Here is an 11,709-nt window from a genome sequence, read left to right on the forward strand (position 1 = left end):
ACTGTAGGTGAGAAATGGAGGTGTCTTCATTGAGAATGAGAACAGGCTGACCTGAGGAGGTCTCCTGGGAAATCAGTGAGGTCCTTGTCGACTGAAAACAAACCACAACATGAGAGCTGAGAGTTCATTTTTTTGGGAGGACTTACTGAGGACTATAGCCTGGAGGACAGCCTTTCAGCTCTGACGAACTGCCCCAAGGACGTAAGGGGGACGTCAGTATATACTGGTGATTTTGGTGAGGGAGGTACATGCAATCAAGGACACAACTTGGTAGAAGTTTGCTGCTAGTTATGAGGAACAGATGTCTCTGTTAATGATTTTAGGGCTTTTTACATACGGAGAACATGCAAGAAATTGCGTTTATTAAATTTTCTTGGGAAATTATTTAACGACCTACTGGCCTGTTCTGTCAGTTTTCCCAGAGCACAGCGTGCCTCGTTCTTCATCTCCACCCTGAACTCCTAACAGGGCACGCTGGGGTCAGGGACTACAGTGACTAGTGACTTCATTCTTGTAGAGCCGGATGGCGAGTGACTTTTTAGTTGTTATCCTGAAGAAGAAATGTCAGAGCTCATATGGATAGAAATCGTTAGGTGCTTTTACTTTGTTCTTTAACTCACAAGAAAACTCAAGAGTTAAAAATACATAGATTCCAGAAGTCTGCTGTTCTTGGATTAATAAAGCTATTTACTGTATTTCGTTGAAGAAATAACTCATAAAATCTTAGACTTGTTCCTTCAATTGGCAGAAAAATCCACTCCTTTCTAACTGTTTAATAAGGATTTTGCCTATTTTTGCTTAGAACTTAAAGTCAGCTCGGTTGACAGACCACACCCTGTGTAGCCCTCCAAAACAAGCGACAGCAATCCTTTGGCATCTGAAGTGGAATTAAGGGTACTTTGTCATCTCGCTATCTTCCCTCTGATGATTTAGTTGGTTCTTAAATATCATGTTCTTTTCCACCCTTCACTTTCTTTACTGGGCTCTTTCAGACAAATCACAGAAAAGCCCCTCACTAAGGTTTGCCCTTGTATCTATGGTACGTTTGGAATAGTTCATCCGTCCAGATTGATATTTGTCTCCAGCTGTATAAGTGAGTGTGATCGAAATAGGGTTACTGAGAGGACCAAGTTAACAGAACTTAGAAAGTGGCTAGTTCCTTATAAGCAAGCAATAAAATTCGGTTGTTACTTTTTTTTTTTTCAACATATTCCCTACATCTCTCAGCAAAGACTCTGTTTCTCCCTTTTTTTTTCTTAATATTTATTTATTTTGGCTGCACCAGGTCTTAGTTGCAACATGCGGGATCTTTTTTGAGGCATGCAGGATCTTTAGTTGTGGTATGTGGACTCTTAGTTGTGGCATGCATGTGGGATCTACTTCCCCAATCAGGGATTGAACCCGGGCCCCCTGCATTGGAAGCTCGGAGTCTTACCCACTGGACCATCAGGGAAGTCCCCAGTTGCTACTTTTATATGACGATTACTATCCAGATTAAGATCAGTATCATTTGGCGTCATCTAATTCCCTTCCTTTTAATTCTAGTGTTCTCAAAGCACTCTTCGTATTACCTGAATGGATTCATCAACTAGACAGATGCTCAGCAAGGCTGATCTCCACGATCCTGCCACAGAGGGTTAGTGTTCTAGCCATTGGGTTCTGGTTGCCAGTTGCTTGTGAGCTGATCGGTGTGACTTCTTCCCTCTTTCTTCAAAAATAATCACATATCGATTAAATGAAAGAAAAATCAGGTGCCTGGTCTTGCAAAGCTGAAGGCAGTCCGTTAACCCAGGACTCGGTCTTCTTTGAGTTTCTGGCAGAAGCAGCCATTTTCCAGACTTTCTGTTATTCATATTGGCTTTTATCCTGCCCCAACAATGCTGTATTAAATTTTGCTAACTTAGAATATGTCATTGTGTCTGTGGAAAATCACTTCCCTTCTTTCACATTCGTGAATTTCACCTTACATTAGTTTCCTTTTCACCCACAAAATAATTGTGGAATTTTACTTTCTAAGAAAGTAGCAATGAGAAACAAAAAATTTAAAGCATTGAAAATGATAGAGACCGCAGCCCCTCTGCCTTTTTTACTTCCCTGTATTGCTCTTACCTCACCATGAATTAGAACTAACGAGGAGCAGCAAGACAAATTTTGCCCAATAAGTCACTAAGTGAATATAATTTATAAAAAACTTTAAAACTTTAAATGTAGAATCGCACACAAGTAGAGGAAAGAAGGCGATTTCTCTCTGACCTAATCCTGGGCCTCGCTGCCCTGCATTCTCAGAGGGAGACAGAGACAGAGGAAGGGAGAAGCCCACTGGCATCAACTGACTGAATGAACAACTGAACCTCACTGGTTTCTGTGACATAAGCTTTAATGAGAGACAACACCATCGTTGAATTCTCTGCCCCCAGCTCAGAAATTCTGAATGTAACAAGTGTTCACTAGTTTTAGTAAAAGAGTTGAATAATAAAATTTGTATTTGGTAAAATAAAAATTATTTGTTTACTCAGGGTGAAATGATTAGAATTGGATAATTCCTCCACCTCCTTAGAGAAAACACACTTTTGCTCTTAGCATCTGAGGGCTGCTGACACTTCTGATACGGGTCAGGAGAAGAGGAGGTCACCACTGAGGACTAAGGTCCTTCACAAAAACACTCCAGGGGCAAGGGTGAGGGTCCTGGAAGATGAATTATTTTCCCAACAATAAACAAATCCCTCCACAAAAAGGAGATTTTAAAGTCCTCGGGATGTGGTGAGCCTGCCCTCAGGCAGGGAGTCCAGGTTAGGAAGGGGACTCTGTCACTCTAGAGGAGAGGGTGTGACTAGATGTGATCTCTCCCTTGTGACTGAGGTGCTGCTGGGGAAATACAATTTTCTTGGAATTAGGACCTCAACACCCATATTCTCTGAAAAGAACCAGTATTCCCGGTGGGAGTATTGGCCCAGCCTGTGGAGGACTAGGTCTCCAGTAAGAAAATGGTGGAAAGAAAGGGTACTAGTACTAACCTTGTGGTCCCCTGAAGCATAACTACATGGACATGTATGAATGTGAAGGAAGAGAAACATTAAAAAGCTCATTCACTTATAATCATCAGCCTCTGCTATGAAACCCCTCTTTGGCTTCAAAGAGCTTAAATGCCAGAGGTGGTCTAGTAAATCCCTAAAAAAGTACAGAAACCATAGGGCTGAGGAAGCCTGCCTTTCTATATAAAGTAGGCAGTAAAAATGGAGACTAAGGTCATGGCTAAAAATTTGTTCCTGGAACAGAGAAAAGCAATATTTATGCATGAGAAGGAGAGAGAGAATGTACTTACATACTGTAGCATTTCTGACTTTAACACACAGACATTTCTCATTTGATTAATAAATATCCATTTGGATGGGCACATCAGAAGTTATTGGGGAAAAGTGCAAAATTAATAGTTTAGATTGATAACATCTTAGACACTGAGAATACATAAATGAAACCCAAAAAAGGAAGTAAAAGTGACAGAATGTTTAGAAAATGAAAATTACTGTGTTCCCTATTTAATGGCCTTGCTTAGAAAGAATGTCACCAGAGAACCTACCCCCAAGGCTCCCCCAGACGCCCGTCTCAGCCAGGCCAGCAGCAGCCTCATTTGCCCCATGGCCTTCGTGCTCTCTCTACTGACCGCCCTGGTGATGTTCAGCTACGGCCCTGGTGGATCTCTGGGCTGCGACCTGTCTCAGAACCACGTGCGGATTAGCAGGAAGAACTTCATGCTTCTGGGCCAGATGCGGAGAATCTCCCCTCGCTTCTGTCTGAAGGACAGAAAAGACTTCGGTTTCCCCCAGGACATGGTGGATGGCAGCCAGCTCCCGAAGGCCCAGGCCACCTCTGTCCTCCACGAGATGCTCCAGCAGGTCTTCCGCCTCTTCCACACAGAGCGCTCCTCTGCCGCCTGGGACACCTCCCTCCTGGACAAACTCTGCACTGGGCTCCATCAGCAGCTGGAGGACCTGGACGCCTGCTTGGTGCAGGCGATGGAAGATGAAGAAACTGCCCTGGGAGTGATGGGCCCTACACTGGCTGTGAAGAGGTACTTCCAGGGAATCCATCTCTACCTGAAAGAGAAGAAATACAGTGACTGTGCCTGGGAAATTGTCAGAGTGGAAAATCATGAGATCCTTGTATTCATCAACCAACTTGCAAGAAAGGATAAGAATTATGGATGGAGACCTGGGGTCACCTTGAAATGTTTCTCATTGGCTAAGATGCCATATCACCCTTGCACATACGTGTTTGGTCATTTCAGAAGGCTCTTATTTCAACTTTAATCACAGAATTTATTGTATTAATTCAGCTGATACTTTGTCAGCAATAATACACAAGTATATGTTTAAAATTATTAAGCCCTAAGGGCATCAGTCCTTAAGAGATGACTGCCCTGATGTTATTTATTGTTTACTTACTTATATTTATATATTTATTCCTGTATCTTATTTATATTTTAATGTAAAAGATATTTTTATGTGTACACTGTATTAAAATTTAGAAAATATATTCACCTATTTTACTAAATTTGCATTTTGTTTTATTTTTTTCAATTCTTATGAAAGAAAACATGAGTTTTTTTTTTTTTATTCTGAAAACCTAAATCCTTATTTTTTCTATATGAATCGATCTCCAAATAGTATTTGTCCATTTTGTCCTTTGAAACAGTCCTACCACTATCAGGAAATGCTTGTCAAAAGGTGGCATTCCATGGAATTGAGGGAAGTCCTGGAAATTATGGAGAATGGTTAGTCCTGATGTCATAGGTGTAACTGATCTATACCACCAGGAAAGAGTGGTCGGTGCAAATACCTGTGGGAAGGAGTCATCTCCACGAGGGAAGTTGGTGACATATGGTGTTGACTGGCCAATCCTGGCACCTTCCTCCCACCTTCTCCTCGGTCCTGCTTTACTGAACCATTCATCCCTTATACATAACTTCAGACCCTCCAACTCACTGACCAGCCACACAGCTGCTCTGGTTCTGTGCAGGTTTCCAGCTTCAAGGTTTCTGTTAGAGTGAAAGCCACAGGAAGAGAGCACAGTTAAAGGAGAGTTCTAGGATTTTCAAAACGTCTGTGAGAAGGAGCCAGGGTTCATGGCACTGGATCCCAGCTCTTCTATTAATAGAAGTGTGACCTTGACAAATAGCACAAACACTAAGCTCCCTAGTTTTCTCATCTTTAATATGGGGACAATAGTAATATTTTCTCATAGGATTATTCTCAGGATTCAATGAGTAAATATACACAAGAGGCATAAAAGTGTGTCTGTCAGAAATAATCAGGACTGTTAGAGTCACAGAGTGGCTACCATCAGGGAGGAGAAGGAGAGCTGCTCTGAGGTAGCAACTGGAAGGCAACATAAGAAACATGCTAGGTCCTGGGCAAAATCTATTACGTTTAACTTGGGTGCTAGTTTCACAGTGTATTCAGTGTGTGAAATTTCCTTGTGCTGTATGCTGAAGATACTTGCATTTTCTGTGTATTATACTTCTAAAAGATTTCCTAGGAATTAGTAAACCTTTTTTAAGAAAGAACGATCAGTAGAAGATACTTTGATTTACCTTAAAAGTGAGTAAAATGGAAACAATAGAGATCTCATATCAATGCAGATAGTCACATGCATTTTTCATTAATACTGTTTGTTGCTTTTTTAGTATGAGAAAGATAAAAAATAGCTTCTGAACTGGTTTTGGTTTTTGGTCTTTCAGCAGCAATGCAGAGGCAGGAAGAAAAAAGCAGGAGTTATGAAATGTAAAGTTTTGCTCTCCAATCCTGGGCTCTCCCAGGTTTAATCTTAGTCTCTTTTCCATAAAGTCCCAGGTCCATAATTGCTGGCAATGTCACATCCTAGAGCCGGTCCTTCCCAGGATTTAGTGCTTTCAGAGGAGAGACTTCTACAAGTGTCATGCAGGTGTCTTATACCCAAGTAAGAGTCTTTCTCTGAAGAAGGTGCCATCAGTCAACTATATTGCTCAAAATACATACACATTGCAAATACATACCGCCAATTCTCCACGATAAAATGGCTATGTTGATCCATATTCAAGAGCATATAAGTTTATATGTGCTCCCACACATTATCCAAAACACAATCTTATCATTCTTTTCAGTTTTTGCCAACCTGATAGGTGACAGATAGCATCTAGTAGCAACCATTAGTTGTCGTTTTCCTAATTGATGGTCGCTGTTATCAGTCACAGTCTAGTCAGAAAAACAGAAAAATTTCCTCCAGCCTTCTAGTCCATCTCTTGCAACTTGTATGGAAGAACTTTAGAAGAAAAAAATCTGCTGGCAAAGGAGAAATGTAGTCAAAAGAACTGGAGCCCCAGCATCACAGAGCAGAGTTGAGAAGGATAGCTGTGGAGCTGAGGCTTTAGCTTCAAGACCAGCACACTAAGATAGGTGACAGTGTCCACTGGAAATTCAAGTTTCCTCCGTGAATTTCCTTTTTTTAAAAAAAATTTTATTCATTTATTTATTTATTTTTGGCTGCGTTGGGTCTCCGTTGCTGCACGTGGGCCTTCTCTAGTTGTGGCGAGCGGGGGCTATTCTTCGCTGCGGTGCGTGGGCTTCTCCTTGCAGTGGCTTCTCTTGTTGCAGAGCACGGGCTCTGGTGTGCGGGCTTCAGTAGTTGTGGCACATGGGCTCGGTAGCGTGGCTCGTGGGCTCTAGAGCGCAGGCTCAGTAGTTGTGGTGCACGGGCTTAGTTGCTCCGTGGCGTGTGGGATCTTCCCGGACCAGGGCTTGAACCCGTGTCCCCTGCACTGGCAGGCGGATTCTTAACCACTGCACCACCAGGGAAGTCCCCATGAGTTTCCTATCCATACACAATGCACCTACTGCTCTTGCATTGACACTTTTTCACCTCTTTAAAGAAATTCATTATTCATTTTTTATACAAACTTTGTGTTATAAAAGTAGAAGACACATAGTCTGTCATGCCCTAAACTGGATCCCAGAAGCCACACTCACATTGTGCTCCTCCCATCTCACTGGCTGCCCATTCTGAGTTTCATTCGTGACACAAACATTGGTGCCTTTCCTGTGTTCTGTGCCCAGAATTCTTTCCAGTTTAAACTCATGAAATAAGTCCTGATCTAATCTAGTTTCAGGGATTGAAAAACAATCGTGATACTCACGTCTTCCAAAGCTAAGTTCTGGAATGACATACCCAACTGCCTATTTGACAGCTGGTATCTAGTAATCATCTCACATTTATGTTATTCAAAATTAACTCTCCTTAAAAAATAAATAAATAAAATAATAACAAGAACCCGTCCTTTCTCATTGTTCTCTAATCAGTTAATGGCAACTCTGTATTTCCAGGTTCTCAGGTTAAAGTACATGACATCATTCTCTGCTCCTCTCTCACAACCAGTCTGAGTGCAATCAAAGTTTTACACCAGCTGAGGTTTTTCATCCAAGAACTTGGTAAAGCTCTGCATTCTGAACACAAGACTTCTTCAATCTACTGAATTATATTAATAGCTATGCTGTAATCATCCTTGAATTATTAAATTCTACTTATATGATTTATTAATCATTAACATGCCTATTTATTTTACTGATATTTTATTTGTTATGCATCCATAGTTGTTTTTTTAATCTGAATTTCTTTTCTTATTGAACCCATTTAAAATCCTTGAACCAGGAGTTTATTTCTCTTGAAAAAGAAGGTGGATGACTTTTCACTTTATCCCATGATGTGTTAAAAATATTCTAACATATTTATAGGTGTTTTCTGACGAAAATATTTTAACACATTTATTGGTGTTTTCTGACATGCTTGCTATTCTACCAGTTCTTTAAGATACTTCCCTGAAGAATTTGCCTGCTAATTCTAAAAGCTAAAGGCTGAAAGTGACCCTAAGAAAGAGTGGGAAGGCCTTTAATTATTGTGAAAACTCCTCCCTGCACCTTTTCAGGTTATTTATGTCTGTAAATATTACCTTTAAATCCAGCCTACATTCCTCTGTCTCCCTTGCCTATTAAGACACTTACATGCACGTCACTCACATTTTATAAATCAAACATAATAAATCAAATGTCAATATGCAGATATAAGCTAGAAGCTTGATATTTGACTATTTGCAACGTGTCAAAGCATCTCATCTAATCCCAGCACATCATTTATTTACCACCATAGACTGAGGTTTGGCTGAGATTTGAACATGGGGTTACAAACCCTACTGTAATGAGCCAGAGTTAATTAATTAAAATTGACTCCCCAAAATCCTACCATGGTTTCTATGTTTCATATAAGACATTTCAGCTTTTATTACTCTAATAATTTCCTATGCTCCTGTACTTTTCAAGATCAAGGTCTTGCCCTTTACTTTCAACCCCTCTCCCCACCCTTCCCTGTGCACATACTCACCCAAGGCCTTGTAACTGAGAGTCACTTAAATGCTTGTGATTTACTCCCCAGAGTAGAAGCACTTCTACACTTCTTATTCCCACCCAGTATCCTGCACAATGTTAGGGATATTACTGGTCCTCAGGGTTGTTCATAAAAGTGATAAATGTAATAAGCTTAACATAGTTGTGCCAGTAAATCTGTTTGAAAACTATAGTTTTCCTCCATTTTCTCTTGTGGGTTACTCTTGTCTTCTCAGGTGACCAGTAAATTTGTTAGCCAGGCATCTCCTTAGTCTTCCTTCAACCTCCTGCATGATTTAGATCAACTGTTTCCTTTTTCCTATTGTACAGTTTTTCTCAGCTTTAAAATAGGGATAATGAGAATACCATACTCCATTGAACGTACCATCTTATGTTATATGCTCTATTTAATGAGAATACAACTCATAACTGTTATCATAACTGAGTACATTTTATAACCAGAGACATATACACATAGTTATGATAGTTGTTACTGTGACGGGTGTACACAAGGTGTAAAAACCATTATTTCATGCTCACCCAAAAGATGATTATGGCACATTTGTGCCTTGCTCAGCTCATAACCTGGTTATGCAAAAATTCTACCTCTGTGAATTAAAATAGGGTTATCTTTTTTAGCATTGTACAAAGCATACACACAAATTTTTAAATTCTACTCGCAAATGAAATATCCTCATGGCTGTACCAAACACTCGATTAAAAATACCTATGGATCTCTAGTGGGCATCAAAACAAAATGCAATCAGTGCATTGGCACAGAAGTTATGTATTTAGTAGAAAATGTTATATTAAGTTTAAATCTACACTATGCCGAAATTAAAAGCATCTTGATACAGATTACAAAGTTTTATGTAACGTATCCATATGAGATGACATTCTGAAGAAGTTAATAAAATTCTACAATGAAAAACCGTGACTATAATAAAGCTGAATGTTTAATAGAAGACACTTGCTTAAAACAAATGAGAGGGGACTTCCCTGGTGGTGCAGTGGTTAAGAATCCGCCTGCCAATGCAGGAGACGTGGGTTTGATCTCTGGTCCGGGAAGATCCCACATGCCACGGAACAACTAAGTCCGTGCATGCACCACAACTACTGAAGCCTGTGAGCCCTAGAGCCTGTGTGCCGCAATACTGAGCCCACGCACCACAACTACTGAAGCCTGCTAGATTTAGGGCCCGTGTGTGGCAACTACTGAGCCCGCATGCTGCAATTACTGAAGCCTATGCACCTAGCCGTGCTCTGCCAACAAAGAAGCCACCACAATGAGAAGCCCGTTCGCTGCAACTAGAGAAAGCCTGTGCACAGCAAGAAGACCCAATGCAGCCAAAAAACAAAAAAGAAACAAACAAAAAAAACCCCAAGTAAAACAAATGAGAGGACCAAAAGATTCTGTAACTTTAGATTAATTATTAAAGACAGTTACTGGGTCATAAGAGATTGCCAAATACGGCCTTCTCTCAATTGAAATGAGATAAGCAAAGAAGTAATTCTGAAAATATTACTGATGATTTTGCTTCCATTGAAGCCAGGAACTTATAATAAAGTCTTCTTTTGGCATAAATAAAATATTTAGACAGTGTGAGTTTAATACTTTTAAATTTAAAAATATTTTTTCAACAACATAAACATTGGACGAGAAATTAACCATTTACATTAAAGGTTAATTAATTTCACATTCTCCCTTTCCCACGAGGCTCCTTTAAGTCTCAGCCTTGTCCCCAAGTCTTCCCACTGGAGGGTCCCAATATCTAGTAGCTTCCCTTCCAGAATGTAGATGCGTTTACCCTTTCCCCGATTTCCTTTCTCCCTAGAAAAGTGTGTTAATCTGAACACATACCACGACATGCTCTGATTTCGAGCCGTCAATCCCTGCATAAATGGGCACCGGCGTCAACCGGTCTGGCTAAAAGCTCCTACCAGGAAGGGAAGGATGGACGCAGAGGCAGGTGCAGAAAGTGAAGACTGCGAAGCCGCGGCAAAGCTCCCCTCCGCAGTCAGGCCCGAAAAGGAAGTTTCCTCTCTGCTCTCGCGGCCCCACGCGCTCCCTGGGCCCCGGCGGCGCCTTTCCGGGGCCGGGGCTCCTGCAGACGGCGACTCGCCGGTTCTTCCCGCGGGCGCTGCGCCGGAGTTAGCGGAGCTGGATCCGGAAGCGGGTCCCGCTGGGTGGGCGGTGCCCGTCGGTCCTTTGGGGCGAGTTCGGGCGCCCCCTCCCGGCCGCTGCGGCGCAGCGAAGGCAGCTTTGAGGGCTTTGCCTTGCGGAGGACCTGAGCTCCCTTTCGCGGTGGTCCAGGTGAAGCGCTGAATTTCTGGACTCCTGATCTCGCTGCTGATGGCCGTGGGGATGCTCTGCTCCATCCCTCACATTTTACCCGTTAGTATACATCGTCTTATATTCTTCCAATCATTTCCCATATTCATGTAAGTTGGTAGCGTTAAGTATTTGTTGCCTGAATCCACTAGAGCTTTGGTGTTGTCTACAGAGGACTCGTTGAAATGTTTGTAATCCAATCTGGTGCAGGGGTCAAAACTCTCAAGGGTCTTGTCTAGCACGCAGCTCATAAATTTATGGTGAGAATTAACTGAACAATCTATATGAATCATCCTTGGACAATTAAATATGATTTTTAAAAAAATTTTTATTATAGTTGATTTACAATATAGTGTTAGTTTCAGGTATAGAGCAAAGTGATTCAGTTATACACGTACATATATTCATTCTTTTTCAGATTCTTATATAGGTTATTACAGAATATTGAGTAGAGTTCCCTGTGCTAAATATGATTATTTTAAAATAATTAGAATTATTAATTTTGTTGATCACATTTAAGGCTATCAGAAATAATTACCAGTTGATAATTTCATTTTGTTTATTATGTAAAATAATCAGGACACTTTGTAATTTGGTCAACGCATCTACAAATTTGTAGGTGGACGATAAACTTATGAAAATATAGAGAATTTGTAACAGCGAAGTATGAGACGACAAAGGAATATCAATGTTATGAGAAAAGTATAGGGCTTTCCCGAAAATAAGTTATGGTTCAATACATGCCGTTTGCACAGATGTCTAAGGTGTGGATAGGGAGGTGGAATTTGGAATATGACCTACTAGGTTGTGAAACCTGGACTTACCATTTACTTATTAGATTGTTTTATACACATAAACTCTTAGCAGGTGACTCTTGGAAACGAGAATATTAGAATATTAACAACTCAGTTTCAACTATGTTGGAAAGATTAAGTGAGTCCTCTATAAGGGCTAAGGAATTTGTAGTTG

General features: G+C 40.9%; 1 pseudogene; it reads left to right on the top strand.

Moving 5' to 3' along the window:
- Window positions 1–3,620: 3,620 nt before the first annotated feature.
- LOC117312606 (interferon omega-1-like) lies at window positions 3,621–4,224 on the top strand (annotated as a pseudogene).
- Window positions 4,225–11,709: the final 7,485 nt, after the last annotated feature.

Source organism: Tursiops truncatus, chromosome 6 (assembly GCF_011762595.2).
Source record: "Tursiops truncatus isolate mTurTru1 chromosome 6, mTurTru1.mat.Y, whole genome shotgun sequence".
In the NCBI taxonomy this organism is placed as follows: Eukaryota; Metazoa; Chordata; class Mammalia; order Artiodactyla; family Delphinidae; genus Tursiops; species Tursiops truncatus.